The sequence below is a fragment of the Priapulus caudatus genome, unplaced genomic scaffold (genome assembly GCF_000485595.1).
Source record: "Priapulus caudatus unplaced genomic scaffold, Priapulus_caudatus-5.0.1 Scaffold1068, whole genome shotgun sequence".
NCBI classification, from domain to species: Eukaryota; Metazoa; Priapulida; class Priapulimorpha; order Priapulimorphida; family Priapulidae; genus Priapulus; species Priapulus caudatus.
In genome coordinates, this window is record NW_014578129.1 from 45818 (window position 1) to 62057 (window position 16240).

Genomic DNA, 16240 nt, shown 5'->3' on the forward strand with positions numbered 1-16240 from the left:
TTCTCCAAAGTTTGTTGAATGCCTTCACCTTCCTCAAGACGTTCTAGGTCTACATCCAGCGGGATTTCGCCTAAAGTCTCGAATTCCAAAGCGTTAGTAGCAAATGTGTCGTACCCCGAGGTACCTGATCTGAATGAGTTTGCTGGACATCTGGCAAGTTGACCCTCCTTATCGACCTGGCAAATAACGCACTTTGTCCAATCGGTAGGGGAATTGACTGAAATGTCTGGTTCCCGAGACTCTGCATCACCACTCATTAATACTATCCTCTTTGACATTTTAGTTTAGTTTGTTGACACTTTCGAATGTTTTCGATATCTACAGCTGTCGTCTACATCTGCACTATTAGAGGATGGTGGATGGACTCCTGCGGCTGAAAAACGCGGGTCTACCACGTCCATGCCGGCTCATTGAACCTGCAAGAGATAAATAGGCAGTATAAGAATAATACTGACAACATATAGTTGTCATTATATGGTACTCATACCTGAAACATAGCATTGTACAGTGTGCTGAGGCTTCACAGTATTGATGCCCTCACTAAAATATGTTACATAGATCTCGGACAAACTATATTGAACACTCTGTATGTACTTGCAGCCATACACCATCTACTTGTACACATTAATGTATATCTAACGATATAATGTTACTGACGATACTATGTTACGATGTGAATCGAAATTGGCCTTACCTCCTCAATATCCAACTTCTCGACCATACTGTACGGTTAATCGCTCGCCGCCGACACCGCATCAATAAAATTCACAACAGCGTTTCTTCTTCATCTATATCCACGACTCCGCAGGGCGATGACATCTTGAAACCGTGTGACTCGCTTCGCAGTGGGCACGTGACGTCGTTTCAACGTTATATATATATTGGTTGAAACTACGTTATGACGTCGATCAAAGGCTAGAACGCCTCCGACTCGGCTTGCGGTCAAACTATCAAACGCTTGCGGTTGCAGCGCGGCATTGATTGATGTACAGGGGGTGGGGCATTGTTTAAGTCGCGTTTATTAAATATGTAGGGGGTGACCACCGCTGGGATGAGCCTGAGGGCGACAGTAAAACTCTTTCTTAGAATTGTGAAAAAGCTGCAAAAGGGTTGTAGCCTGCTTTGCCACTCAATTACATAATTTAACCCATGCATCAGGTGCCGTTTTGTGCAGCCGCGCGACTATTATACTTGGCAGTAATTAATTGGCAGTAATTTTATTAATTAATTATATATGCTGAGAGCTGAAATATCTAGAATGTTATAATATCTAGAATGTATAACAGTTTATAAGTAAGTAAATACATAAATGATTTGGGTAATAAATATTAACATCTAATCTTTACTTGTTTGATTTTAAATTTATAAATATGGTAAAGCCTAACCAAATGATGCCATATGAATAAAGTATATATAAACGTATGTATCGTATTTTTGAAAGGGCATGTCATAAAATAAATATTGTACTTGACTTCAATTCACTACGAGCTTTAATTCAATACCCATATTGCCATATATTATGGAAATGTCAGTTAACCGATACACTAACATTATGCAAATGAGGGTATATGACGTATGACGAATGACGTCACATATTATTATGTGTTAGTAATATATAATATAAATATCACATTTGAATTCCACATAGTAATAGATTTCATTTAATACATATTTAGCCAAATATATGTTGTCGCAATGTAAAGTAACTCCTTATAATACTATATAAATAGTAAATTGCCGTGGTTTATGACGTCATTACGTCATGTAGCCTGAAAAAAATAAAAAATAAATAGTATATATATACTCTACTCATTATTAGCTTTTATTTGATACCAATCTTGACGTATTTTGTGACAATTAAAAATAACCCTCCAAATATTACTATGTATTTCAAAAATTATGGCGGCCATTTTGAAAAAAGGGTGCCACGCCCCTTTAGAGGTCAGATTTTTTTGGGGTCCACCCCTAAATAATTTTGTAATAGGTCAAAAGCAATGTGTGCAAAATTGTGATGCTTTCTTCACAAAGTGAAGCACTTGACCCTAAATTTTGGAGCTAAGAAGCTGTACTATTATGGCTATAAAACAGTAACCAACCGCCTCCAGGTGTCAAACTTTGACATATAGCACAATGAGCCATGCAGGGTTCGTTTACAAAGCTCTTTAGTCTTAGAGAAATTGCTATTTTAGTGCACAAATTTTAGCCGTTTTTCAGGCAATAATCACGTACGTTCAAAATTGCTAGATCTATTGTCTAACATGTTAAATATATGCCTAAATTTCTTATCGCTTATCCTGTAGAATATTTATTTTGGAAAGGTCCGTGCAATATAATTTTAATTGTCAAACATTCCTATTTCGCTCCAGGCAACTACTTGAACTATTGCACGCGACGTGCGCATCCGCAAAGCAGACGGGCAGCCAGAATCGCCTTGAAAGCCGAGCGGTGGCGTCTGTCAAAAAAATCGCCAAAAACTCAAAAACCAAACAGCGAATCAAAAAAAATTTTTTTGCACCCGTGGGCAGCGGTGATTTGTTCGAACGAATTTTATTGAGATTTGACAAGATTCCCAGAAAAAATCATTTTCTATACAGACACGTGACCACTATTAAATTCACTTCCGGTTCATTAACCCTGTTAGGTTAAGCCGATTGACGCTCATCGACCGACAATCGGCGTGGCCCGGCACTCGTGCACTAAACGCTGACGCAACGCTTTTTTGCTGGCTGCATTATTTAGGCTGGCCTATCGGTGTGGGCAATGACATGCCACATGGAGATGACTGTGATGCGTTCTGGTAGTTTAAAAGCGAATTCTTTCAATGTATGGCCGCCATTCGACTGCGCGAGCTGGTTTCAAGGCCACAAATGTGGTTCGTCGCGTTAGTAACATTCGCGAATATTTTTTTAAAACGCCGCCGGACAACAATATATTCATCACTCTAATGTCGTGCACAGCCTGCAAGCTATATTGCTACCTAGCTTTAATATTGCCACTCGGTGCCGAAAAGCGTCGAAATACTATTTTTGCAGCTCGCTAAAAAATTCAATTTTAAGTATAGGATCCTATGGAGAGTTTAAATAGTGGGTCTGTTCTCACATTTCTATTCAAGTTTATTAGATGTCGGCTTATGTTATGGATAATTGCAATTCAATTATATTTACAGATTCTAGTTAAAAAATAATTAAATAAAAAAAATAGAAGTATTTTAATATGCCTTGCCTAGTAACCCGACCACGGCTGTGTGACTAATGTCAATATTTCGAACCCTAGCAATACCGTTTCTTGGAGCTAGCTTGCTAGTAGTTCTAGAACTAGCTTGCTAGCAGCTCGTATGTAAGGGCCTAGTGGAACCCTTGATTTTTTTACAGGGGAGAGATAATGATCCGCTAGGGGGACGGCTCTGATTGGCTCATTTTCTCTTATTTATTTTATTTTTTTATTATTATTGGACTAATTTTGTCTTTATTTTAGAATTACGGATATGGTTAGGGTTTTTATGGTTAGCCGGTTAACTGATTTCGTATATATACACAACTTATTTCTATATTCACTATCTCTCCTCTGAGACCTACTAATTAGCCTTGTACTTTGCCTCCACCAGCCAGGCACAACACTCAACAGTGAACAGGCCAGGCACAATATCTCATTGACATTTTAGCCTTAGGGTCAATTTGTAAGAAAATATTAAAGTAACTCCCTTTAAACCGCGCTAACTTGGATACAGCACCAAATGTGTTATAAATCCTCGCCCATAATAGAAAATTTAGCGGCTCACAAAAAAATACGTCATTAGCGCACATTAAAACAACAATAAATAACTTGTGTAAAAATAACGACGATCTAGCCATGACCTGCTGGGCTAATCGACGCGCATGCGCTAGGCGTGTGCGCGCGTGTGGCGTCGCGTCTCGGTCTCAGTCGGTGGCCAGTTAGTTTATTGTTCTGTTGGCGGCAAGCCATTGCGGAATGATGTGTGTCCACCTCTGAAAGTTTACAACTTTACAAAGTAACTCTAGTACTAATTGGCCACAGCACAAGTCTATCTATTACTAGAGGCTAATTTCCAGCGTAAGACCTATATATTAATAGTAATACTAGTATTAGTAGCTCATTACTAGTACTACTATTATTGGCTAGCGCACAAGTTCCCAATCTCGCTTAAACACTACGTGGCGAGAGGTTCCTCCGCCGTGTAACTAGTCGGAGAACTGGTCCGTTTACTATATTGCTAGCTCTAGTAAGCGCATATACTGGCATAGGGGCGAATCGCAGATGAGACGCGGGATATAGAGTAAGCGTTGCCGAAATGAGGTTGTTGACCCGACCAAGTTCTGAGCGCCAGATTCTTGCGCGCGAGTTACCGCCGCAAGCGCGCACGACGGCCCGAACTCCGTCGGGAACGTCCTACGACAGTATGCAGCGGCTAGGCAGCTATGGATGGCCGTTGCGCGCGAATGGCTTATGCCGGCGCACGGCATCCATAGCTGGCCAACGAACAGTCCACAATTTTAGTGGGGGACACAGAGCGGCAGACATTTGGGACGTGAACAAGTGTTCACTGTTATAAAAAACATAGTCTACTGTCGCTAACCGAGCTGCTGTCACGCGAAATCACGAGAAAGACTGACGAAAATTTTTCGCGTTTTCGCGACGGCAAAGCCTTGCCAGTAATTGGAAATGGCTGCAAGGACAAAGGCTATTATAGAGCTGGGACTCGCTCCCGGACCTCGATTACCCATCGCGACGTGACTAGCTAAGCCATGAGAGTGAAGGCGAGTGGCCAGGTTCTATGGGCTATAGACGGCGGCGCAGCGGCGCAACTGCTTATCCAACTCCCGTACAGAGCCTCGCCATTGGACGTATGCAAAACGTCCCCCCTTGCAGTGTTGCGGTGCAACAGCCATTTCCATACTGGGCAAGTCGTTCGCGAACGCGAGAATTTCGTCAGTCTTTGTGTGATTTCGCATCACAACAAGCTCGTTACGAACAGAGATATATGTTTTTTATAACAAGTGAACATTGTCCTTGTTCAAGGAGAAACAAAAGATGGAAGCTGATTGAATGTGTATTCGTGCTGTGTAAAGTTTCAAATAAATGTGAGGCGTTGAACGAATTTTTGCAGCACGGCTTTCCTACTGCTTATATATATTAGTGTAAGCGTGCAACCAGTCGCGCGCGCGAGAGCAATGCGCAGCGGCAGCCGTACAGTTGGACGTAGGATTTCGGACGGAATTTACGCGAAACTCGCATAATAGTTAAGCCAGGAGTAGTTCCTATGGCTATGCTAATAGAAACATGAAGAAGTGGTAGTAAATAGATTTCGCTTAATTTAGTTTAGCATTATATTTTATTATATATTTAGTAGGAGTACTATGTAACAGTCTAACAGGAGTCGTCATTAATTAATATTATAACTTACTTAGTACCGGTAAGCACAGTTTGTCAATTATTACTATTAGCTCGTGGTAGTAACTAGGTGCTTCAAGGATAGAGAACATGCGGTTCACGCAATTAAAACCAATGTATTTACATCAATATAAATTATTAAATATAATATTAATATTATTATCAATATAATAGAGGTTAGGCTTAGGATTAGGGTTAGGGTTTCGGGTTAGAATTAGGGTTAGGGTAGGGTTAGCGCACATTGGTTTTATTGCGGACCCATGTTCTACTAATCCTTGGGCCGTAAGCTAGTACTAGTACTAGTAGTCCCTGGTACTTAGTAGTACTAGTAGTATTTACTAGTAATTATTGCTAACACCTGTACTTGTAGCTATAGAAGTATTCGTGTGTGGAAACAATTCGATGCTCGCATTGCGGGGATCGGGTTAGATTATCATATATATATAACGGTGGCCTGTAGAATCACGAGGCTGTCCGAGTCGGAGCACTCCGGAATTTCACGTGAATTCTTACGAGAACACTTACAGTTCAAGCTTCCACTGTTCACAGAGTTTAGGCACTATCTGCACCATTGTTGAAATCGTTTAGTTTTGATGAGAGTGTAACTATTGCAGAGTACATATAGCAGATAAGAGAAAACATAAACAAGATGAAACTAACGCGTAAACTGGGATTCTATTTACGAATAGCGAAGACATGTTGTAATTGTTCCTTATATATCGGATCCTCTAAACTCAGCGGTCACAACGCTAGCGCATCGAGCGCTATATATTGTTACAAGTTGTGGAACAAAAAACTCCGTTATTACAGGCAAAGAAAGGCGCCTAGTTAGCGAACAAAGAAGTTGGGAGGCATATCTAGGCCAGTCTACCAACTGGGTAGTGGGATCCCTCGTGCCAATGGGCCAGAACTGCTCAATTCACGCGAAACCCGGCTTTCACGCTAACCTAGAAAGTGACCTGAGCCAATGGGGTTGGAAGAGGGCAGCGAATTCCGCGAAAGTGCGCGGCCGCCTGGGCGGCGGCGTTTGAAGCGGCTTCGCGCAGAATATCCGCGCTGGCAGATCGTCTAGGCCCTGCGTAGCACAGGCACTGAAGCGTTTTCAACTGTAAACACACGCCGCCGCCATTGCACGCACACTGACACATAAATATATAGCAGGTGAGAAAGCGCGACTGCGCACCGGATGTTAACGAACTGCGCAGAAATGTGACGCCGCAGGACATGAATGGTAACTGAATGGCGTGAAATACCGCGAGCCGTGAAATCGTGACAAATGGTCAAAACAAGTGAGGTGCCGGGGAAACGACGTATTGTCGCGCCTTTGCGACAACAAATGGCCCCTTTCTGCTCGGAATTAGTTTACACCTTTCAATAGATGACCTCTGTCAATTTTAAGACTGTTACCCCACATTAACCAATACTCACGACATGGTGTGTAAGACGCACTTGGAGCTCTAGATTCATCATGACACCCCATTGACGCCACAAGGGCTCGTTGTCGCTAACAGTAACCAGGATATCTACTATCTACCCGCAGGTACATATATGATAACACAAGTGTACCAGTACTTGTACTTACTGGAAGTGTACCCTAAACCCTAACACAAACTCAATAACCCTAACCCTAACCCTAAAACATACTCACAGGGTTCTGTTAATAGCCGGTCTAGGCCGTTACTTTTTACCTGCCATCCTAGTTTAGCCATGTACCGGCTATCAATTTTGAAGAAATTCCAACTAAAACAGGCTGGTAAAAATATTTAATCTCATTATTTGAAAAACCGAAGCTTATTTTAAATACTTACCAACCAAGAACTAACTCTTGGCCACCGAGCGCGGTGCGGCCGGCGAGTTTGTTACCGCGCGGACACACAGACAAGCGGAATTTCATTATATTTATAATTGGATTCAGATATATAAAAATGCAGTGAAATTGTAATTCTTCACTTGGCTAGATACTACTAATAAAGAGGCCAGAATACACTGTTAGCCTGGACTTATTACTTTACATTGATTTTTCTTTTATATACTAGCATAACTTATAGCAAAACCTAATATCTAAACTACCAAATTCTAGAAAACCCATACCCATAAAAATTAGGCCTATTGTGGGTAAATCAAGAATTGTTTTTTCCTGGGGGGCATGCCCCCCGACCCCCCTAGCAGTGCTTCGCGCCTTCGCCGCTCGCCCTACCGTCGGTGCCGGAAAAACAGTTACCTGCTATTCATTGTCAAATTACCTGCTTTGTCAAAAGTTAACAAGAACCCTGCCTCATATAAAAATATAAACATAATATTAATACTAAACAGCCTAAAACTACCTCGGGTACATATCTGTAGTACCTGTTACGACAACGACCCTTCGTGCCCCATTGACAGTTCTGCGCCTTAGCCCGACCAGGCTGTGCGACGGATTGTCTATACAGCCTGACACCCTTCCATACAAAAAACCTATCACCTCTGCAGATCTAGATGAATAACTCTGTATATCTCAAATAAAACTATTCTATTACCACCTTTGACTTGCCTTGTTTGAAATATGAACGTTAACTCACAGTTGTCCTGCTTCTAAACTAGAATGTATCTCAATATTCACGGTATAATCTGCTAATTCTCACAGCATATCAACTTTCCAATCAGCTTTACCCGCCATGTTTAGCGAGGCACGGAAAACCCGAAACGGAAAAGACTCGCTAGAAAATACTACAGAAATAGTACGATGGCTCTCACGGCAATTACACACCAAAGCAAGTGAAACGATGTTCACAAATGTCTGGGCCATTTGTAAAAACCTTAGATGACATGTTCTTGGATGTTGGGATGGTTTACATGAGGACCGCAGATCGTTTAATTTCGCTTGTTCGATCCATTGCGGATTTTAGTCGCAGTCGGAATGATAGCAAACATGGCGGCAATTCATGAATTTTGTTGCATTCGTCTCAAAAAGTCGCTGTAACCCCGTAAGTACCCAGCGCATCGTAGCGCACTGATGGTTACAAGAAGGCGTTAGGGTTAGGGTTAGGGTTAGGATTAGGTTTAGGGTTAGGTTTAGGGTTAGGGTTAGGGTTAGGGTTCTAGCTCATCTAAACTCTCAAATCGGGAATTTATTTCCCAAGGCGTTATTTCAAAATCTGGCGCCACCGCCGCCATCTTTGTCTCGTTAAGTATGAAAGCGAATGGACTCCCATACCCATAGCCTCGAGACATTAAGATACGGCTAGCATACCTGTAGCCACTGCCTACATTTAAATTATGGTCAATGCATGCTCTAAAAATCTTTCTTAAGCCAATACGATCCGTTTGAGCAGCCCTTCACACTACACGTTAACGCCATTGTTTGCGCATTTTACTCGCGCTTTCTGGGACGGAAACTCCTCCCAACCTTTGACCTTAGGCTAAGCGCATGCACAGTGTTAAACTGTCAACGGGTGTATTGGTGCGTAAGTTACCGTCCATAGGCAGGCATCCTACGAAGTGCGTACGTAACGTTGCGGAGGTTAATTCATCAAGCCGTCCTAGCCCGTGCGTAGGCATATCTTAATGAGTTGCACATAACCCCGCTAGTAGCAGCCGCATTCCTTCCTCGCTGCAGTATTTCATGTGACACCGTTTTTTGCCCATACTCAGCAGCTAGGGCCGCATACCTCCCAAAGTTATACTCGGTCGGGTTTTTAACACATTTCTAACTCTAAAACTGTTACGTTAAAAATTCTTAAAATATTTACATAAACAGGCAAGACGGTTGTCATTTTGAATACGAAGTTTTATTTCCTATCGTAGTTTATTTCAAAAGTTACATCAGCCGAAAGTTGCTACCTTGACTCGATTGCAACACTGGCTGGTCAAGATATTGATTTTTATTGTGCCTAAACATTGACTTTTATGTATAACGTATTTCTGTATATGTACAATTTGATAAACCATTCAATATCTATATTTAACAGTTAGCACAGTTTATAGAGAATACAACTTTCGTCCGTTTATGTTTTACTACTTGAACGACAAGTCACGTAAAACATACGCGTATGAGTTTCCGCCTGACATTAGCCGCTGCAACATCAATCTCTGGGTTGATGAATTCAGCAGCTTTTACTTCTGCCACGTCTGGCAACCTGTATGCGATAGCAAGGTTGTGCATTATTGCTACTGCAGTAAATATGTTGATGTCCTCTCAGGAGTATACAGCAGAATGCCACCGGATTTGTCTAGAATGCGGAATTTTGATTTCATTAATCCGAAGCATCTCTCAACAATTGATCGTGTGCGCGAATGAGCCCTGTTATACCGCTCCTCGGCTGCTGTTTGGACGTTCGTTAGTGGAACCATTAGCCAGGACTTTAATGGATAGCCACTGTCCCCTAACAACCAGCCTTCACCCAGTTCACTGTCACTGAATTTGCGTGCTATCTTAGAGTTCGCAAGGATGAAGCTATCGTGTGTGCTACCTGGATAGCGAGCTACGACATTGTGATGGTCATGTTGGCATCACAGATAGCCTGTACGTTCATGGAATGATAGTTCTTCCATATATTTATGTAGACATAGTCCATGTCGCCAGCAGGAGCATGAATAGCTACGTTAGTGCAGTCGATCGCACCGAGGACACGGGGAAACCCTGAAATCTGGCTGAATTCATTCATCACTTTCGTTCTCTCGGTCTGCGTCTGAGGGAATTTGATCGTTGTTCTTATTTTCTCCCCCCGATGATCACGGACACAACTCGATGCAAACAACGACAAGCTGTCGCCTGCGATATTATATTTATCCTAAACAGATTAGTAATTGAAACAAACCTTGTTGGTAGCTCTATTAACGGGCAAAGTTCATTTGCCAAATCCAACAATGCATGCCGAGGAAATCTGTAGCGATTGAACAGCGTGTGGTCCGGCAAATCGAATGGATCCTGCCAATCTCTAAATACACGCTCTCTGCGAATTGCTCGTCTCTGTACTATTGCTGCCGCTGCTGCAAACGTTGCCATCTCGTTCAATGACTTGATGTATGGTGTGCGCGCGTGTGTGCGCGATTGACTCGCCCCAACTTACGTGGATGCTTGTCTAAGCAGGATGTCAATAGAAAGTCTTTGGTTCCAACCACCAGCCTTAAACTAGTGTAGGTGTCCAGTCCTCGCCAAAAGACAAAATCCTTTACTGGACATTCGGTCCAGTAAAAAATAGATTTTTACCAGACCGGATGATATGTTACTGGACCAAAAAAATATTGAAACATTAAAACACATTCACATCTCTGTTGCTTTTCCTTTGTGGACATATCTAACAAATATGCTTTCCTGCTCATCACCAGCTATGTCTGTTGACCCGTCCATGATAAAGCTGAAAAAGCTAGCATCGTTTATTTTTTCATCCATTTCGTGATGCGTACAATCAGCAATGCATTTGATAATGCCAGCTTAATTTGTCATTGATGTAGGTTTCACCTATTTCTAGGTCTTTGGCCTTGTCCAGTTGTGTGATCCAGGTATAATCAGTGATAGTAATATAAACTTCCCATGATAGTTCACTCACACGTCGCATGTCATCATTTTCTTATCTTTTATCATATAACAGCCAATCTCTTTCTATCGCTTTCCCACACCATAGATAAATTTGGTACACGCGTATAGGCAGGGATATTAGGGTTAGGCATAGTGTGTGGTACTGACGTACCCGTAGCCTCTGCGTAATTAGTTGATGTAATGTTACCTGACACACGGTCTGGTAAAGCCAAATTTCTTGTCGGACCAGTGCAAAAATCACCGGTTTTGTCCGACGGTCCGACGCTTTTGGCGAGGACTGGGTGTCATAAAATAGTGTAGGTGTGAACAAACACCTTTTGTTACAACATTATAGGCACTGACTGTGCGAAAACACGCTGTTTATACACGCCACAGACTCCCGCAGTGCAGCTACGACAGCTCTCTGGCTGTCGTAGAGTTATACACAGTGGACGTCAGCGTAGCGCGTTGATGAATCGCAACTTAAATCGCTATGTATGCGCGGGCTACGTTGACGTAGGCTAATTGGTTTGATGAATCGCACTTAAGCGGCACGGCATGCCTACGCCCCGCTTACGCCAGCCCGCCGTGCTGAGAAGCAATGATAAATCTGGCCCCTGCTCTCCGACTGTTACACGGCGGAGGAACCTGACACCCTTCCATACGAAATGCCTGGTAGCTTGAAAACAAACTCTGAATTTCGTAAAATTTCGTAAATAAAACAATGTATTACCACATTTGACCTCACCTGTTACATGTTGCAACTATCGCTACACTTCTTAATTACTATTTACCTCGAAATACACGTTAAAATAAGAGAATTTCAAACAGCTATACTATTTGAACGTTGTGAAACGCCATTCTGGATGTTCTTATGTCTCTTCTTGTACGCGAAAATTCACGAACTTTCGCTACGTATTATGGGATATCTATGGGAAAATGGCGGTGTTTTTTGAGTTTTATCTTATCAATTTATAAACAATTACTTGCTGAGACGTAAGTACATGCTCAGTGATAGCGCACATATAATAAATCGAGGCGTGGAAGTACAGCGAAGCTGTAAGAATCATAAAAAGTTAGATAATTTAACGTTAATTTATAGCAGCGCACGTACTGCCGAACAAAATTCTAATGCGTCGGTTTGTGACCCTCTCGCCACGTAGTGTTAAGCGAGATGGGAACTTGTGGCTAGTACTGCGGCAACTGTACGCGGGCTATAGTTACTAGAGCTACAGTCTACTATATTGCTAGCTCCAAGAAACGGTCTTTGCTAGGGTTAGAACCTGTGACAGTGTTACCTATGAACTAGCTCTAGTACTATAGCTCGCATACATTGACTACCGCAGGGCTATAGCACATTGTCAGCTAGAAATAGCATCAACACCGGTTCCCAAAATTTCCACGAAAAATCGCTTGACAAAACGCAAAATGATCGGGCTTTTTAACACTTATCTATCAACATGGACATCTCACCTATCTTTTTGAACACTTTCCACAACTTTACACCAGGTATTTATGCATTTATTCCTCAAAGTGCCAGCACTACTTCCAAATTCCGTTTGAAATGCTGTGTGTGCACGCGTGACGTCACCCAAAATGTATCGGCATCATAGGCAAAGCACATGGCAGCTAGACTGTGGCAGCTATGATGCAGCTACATTTCGGGTGACGTCACGCGTGCACACACAGCATTTCAAACGGAATTTGGAAGTAGTGCTTAATTTGTGGAATAAAAGGATAAATACCTGGTGTAAAGTTGTGTAAAGTGTTCAAAAAGATAGGTGAGATGTCCACGTAGATATATAAGTAGGTATCACAGTGATATTTTTAAAGTGCACGAAATTTTTAAACTTGAGTTTGAGAAAGCTATTTGAAACAAAAGGCAGCTACTAACCACACTGTCCACGGCTTGCGCTCACGGTGAGGCGCTGTGGCTCGCCGGGAGATTGGATATCGACGCAACACTCGGCGAGCTAACCTTTGCTTTGACCTATTTACAGCTGGTATGAACCCCCACCGCAATCAGCAGCAGCTCTGCTGCTCAGCGGCAGCGTGTATAACCGACCGCACAATAGCACATCATGAGTTTATCAATAAACAGTAATATTGTTGTTAGACTCCTGCCGTTGCGTCTATGGTTACGTCGATGTCCAATCTCCCTGCGAGCCACAGCACCTCGCCGTGAGCGCAAGCCATGGGCAGTGTGGTTAGACCGTTAGTAGCTGCCTTTTGTTTCAAATAGCTTTCTCAACGCATGGATTTTGCTGGCAACAGAATTGAAAATCGTGTCGTACGTTTTAGTCTATCTCCGGATTGCGGGTGTATACGAGGAAACGATTTCGCACGATGCTAGGCGAATGTACTGTGTACGATTTGAGCTCAAGTTGGTTGCGTTACGCGTAGTAAATTAATCGTAGGTATTTTAAGGCTAGTAAATGACGAATTTCCCTTGTTTATTGATGTCACACTCCTTCCCTATTATCTACTCCTGATAGTATCCAGGTTGGTTTTTTGGAGGAAATCATTTTCATTTATTTGGTAGATTTATTTTTAGAATTCGACAAAATGATGTTACAGAGTTGAAATGTTGTTACAAAGTTGAAATTTTTGGAAAAACCCCTGAAGTTTGCTCTCTTAGCAGGGTCTGCCTTGATGCGATCTAAAGTAATAATGAACAAGACCTAAAGAGCAAAGGGCCTGACATCATAATTGTAAACAACAGTTGAAATATTTAGTAGGGTCATACACAAATTTCAACTCCGTAACGAAATCACTAAAATTCCATTTCCCAGTGAAATGATACTATAGCTACAAATATGTTTTCAACTTTGTGTAATCCTATATAAAGTAATAAAGACCTAAAGAGCAGAGGGCCTGACATATTGTAAACAAATATTTGACATTTTAAGCACATATCACAACTTCGTAACAGTATAGCTCAACTCCATAACAAAGTCATTTGTTATTGAGTGGAGTGTTATGGAGTTGAAATTTTTACACAAAATGACCTTCAGCCACTCGGCAGCAAGATCGAATTTGAAATATCCTGTCATATTATTGAGACCCCTGCCCAAGTAGCATGATAGACATATTTGAAAAGTTGTTCCATGGTTACCATGGATATTAATGAATGTTATGGAGTGGAGTTTAGAAAGTATACCCACCTGATGATGAAATAGGATGTGAAAATTCAAAGAAACTGTGAGGAAGTGTCAACACTGAGAGCACATGACATATATGGGTGTTACACAAACTGACTTTTTACATGAGGTACATGTCTTAGTTCTACTTCCCTTCAATAGGGGGCGACATTTCATTGATTTCATTCACCTGTATTTTCATTTTTTTTTAGAAACTAGTGTATTTAATAGCTCTTTTTTGCTATATGGATATTGTACTCCTACCAACTTTAAATGAACATATGGTTATAGGAGTGTTTGAATGTAGAAAACTTGAAGAAACTGGGACATTTAATATGCTGACATAGATCTCGGACATTCTAAAATGTAGCCAAAAAACATATTTTTCTGCCTAAAACTCAAAAACCGTGTGCAATAAAGTGCTGAAAGTTTATTTCCAAGTGGAAATACCCCCAATCTACATTTTAATGGATATAATGCTTACTGGAATTCATTAATAAAAAAATGTGAGGCTGGACATAAAAGAATCAAAAAGGTGCCCTTATTGAGAAAATTACCCATACGAGTATATGAGGCTTATTTATGCTCGCGCCAACGCGAGTTGCAACGCTATGGTATGTTATGTCGTTTCGAGTTTTTCACGTGCCATTCCAAAGCATGCGCACTGGAAACATGGCGGTTGGCGGTTAGTTGAAATTTCGGTTCGGCTCTTGAAATTTCCACTGTGCACAGCGAACTGAGGTATTAGTTTTAATAACAACGCTGGAATACTATAAGGTGAAGGTTATACTTAATACAAAACAAGGCAGAAATGCTTAGATGATTATTTTATTTGAGATATACAAAATTGTTCGGCAGTGTTTGTAGGGGTACAAGATTTTCCAATGGATGGAGGTCAGGCTGTATATTGACGTCAGTCACACAGCCTGGTCGGGTTACCTATGAACCTGTGTGTACGGTTACTGACACGGGTACGGGTACTGTACGGGTACGGGTGTTGAAGTTAGTCACACAGCCTGGTCGGGCTACTATATTGCTAGATACAATAAATTATTGTTAAATATGTTATGTAATTATTGAATAATGTAACCCAACAAGAGTAGGGTTACAACGCGAGCCTATTCTTTTCTTTGGAGGAGCCCCTGAGTAATTCCCTCGGGGCGGTTTTATGGTGCGTTTTTCGAGACTGGAACTTCCAAACGGGGTTTATTCTAACGCAGTGGCTACTCGTCCGAACCCGGTCGCGCTGCCTCCAGGCTACCCGTCCGGAACCGGTCGTGTAGCCTCTAGGCTACTCACCTGGACATCCATTTTAAGCGAGATCTCACGATTTAATACGTTTATTTGGTTCACTCGTCACTGGGAAATGCCTGCGTTTAGTGTTGTTGCGGGATTCTGTAGTTTTTCTGAATTAGAAGTCGCAATTGAGAGATACGAGCAAGAATCCTACAGTTGGGCAATTCCACGGTTACTCACGTTACATTTGGAGCAACAACGAGTTATTCAAAGAGCTGTAATTTCTAAATGTGTTCAATGAACTTTATTATTTATTTATAGCATTTAGTATACAACATGAGCTACACAAGCATTAAGTAAAGAAATCAGAAAAGAAGTTTGGTTGTGTTTTATACCATTGTAACCAACAATGTGTCGGTTACTCACGTTACATGATTCGGACATGCATAAAATGACAAGACAGCTAATTTAAGAAATGTCCTCATGTGAGGCATTACAAGAAAAAACTGTTAATCTTCCGTATAGTTCCCATAGTGGGTCACATATTATTGGTAAAAGAAATGCTCTGGAAATTATAATTTTTATGTAGGAGACATGAAACATGGTTACTCACATTACGGTTACTCACGTTACATTTTGTCCGTACTCTGAATCATTTATCTCAATTTCTTCTAGCGATAACATGTAATAATCATTCTATTTTCATACAAAAGACAGAAGTAGTAACACTCTGTTCTCTATAGTCTGTAGCACAAAAGAGCACTTTTGGGATACAAAAAAAAATAGAAATAGAAAAAGCTAAAATGTTCTCCATCTTCTCATAAGACTTTGTTCTGATTGTTACAATCCTTCACAGAATTTGAAGTGGCCACGGTTATTAACAACTTGTGGGGCCTCTAGTTTTTTCTTCAGCTTCTCTTTGATGTAGAAGATGTTGTCTCGTTGTTTGGGCCATTTC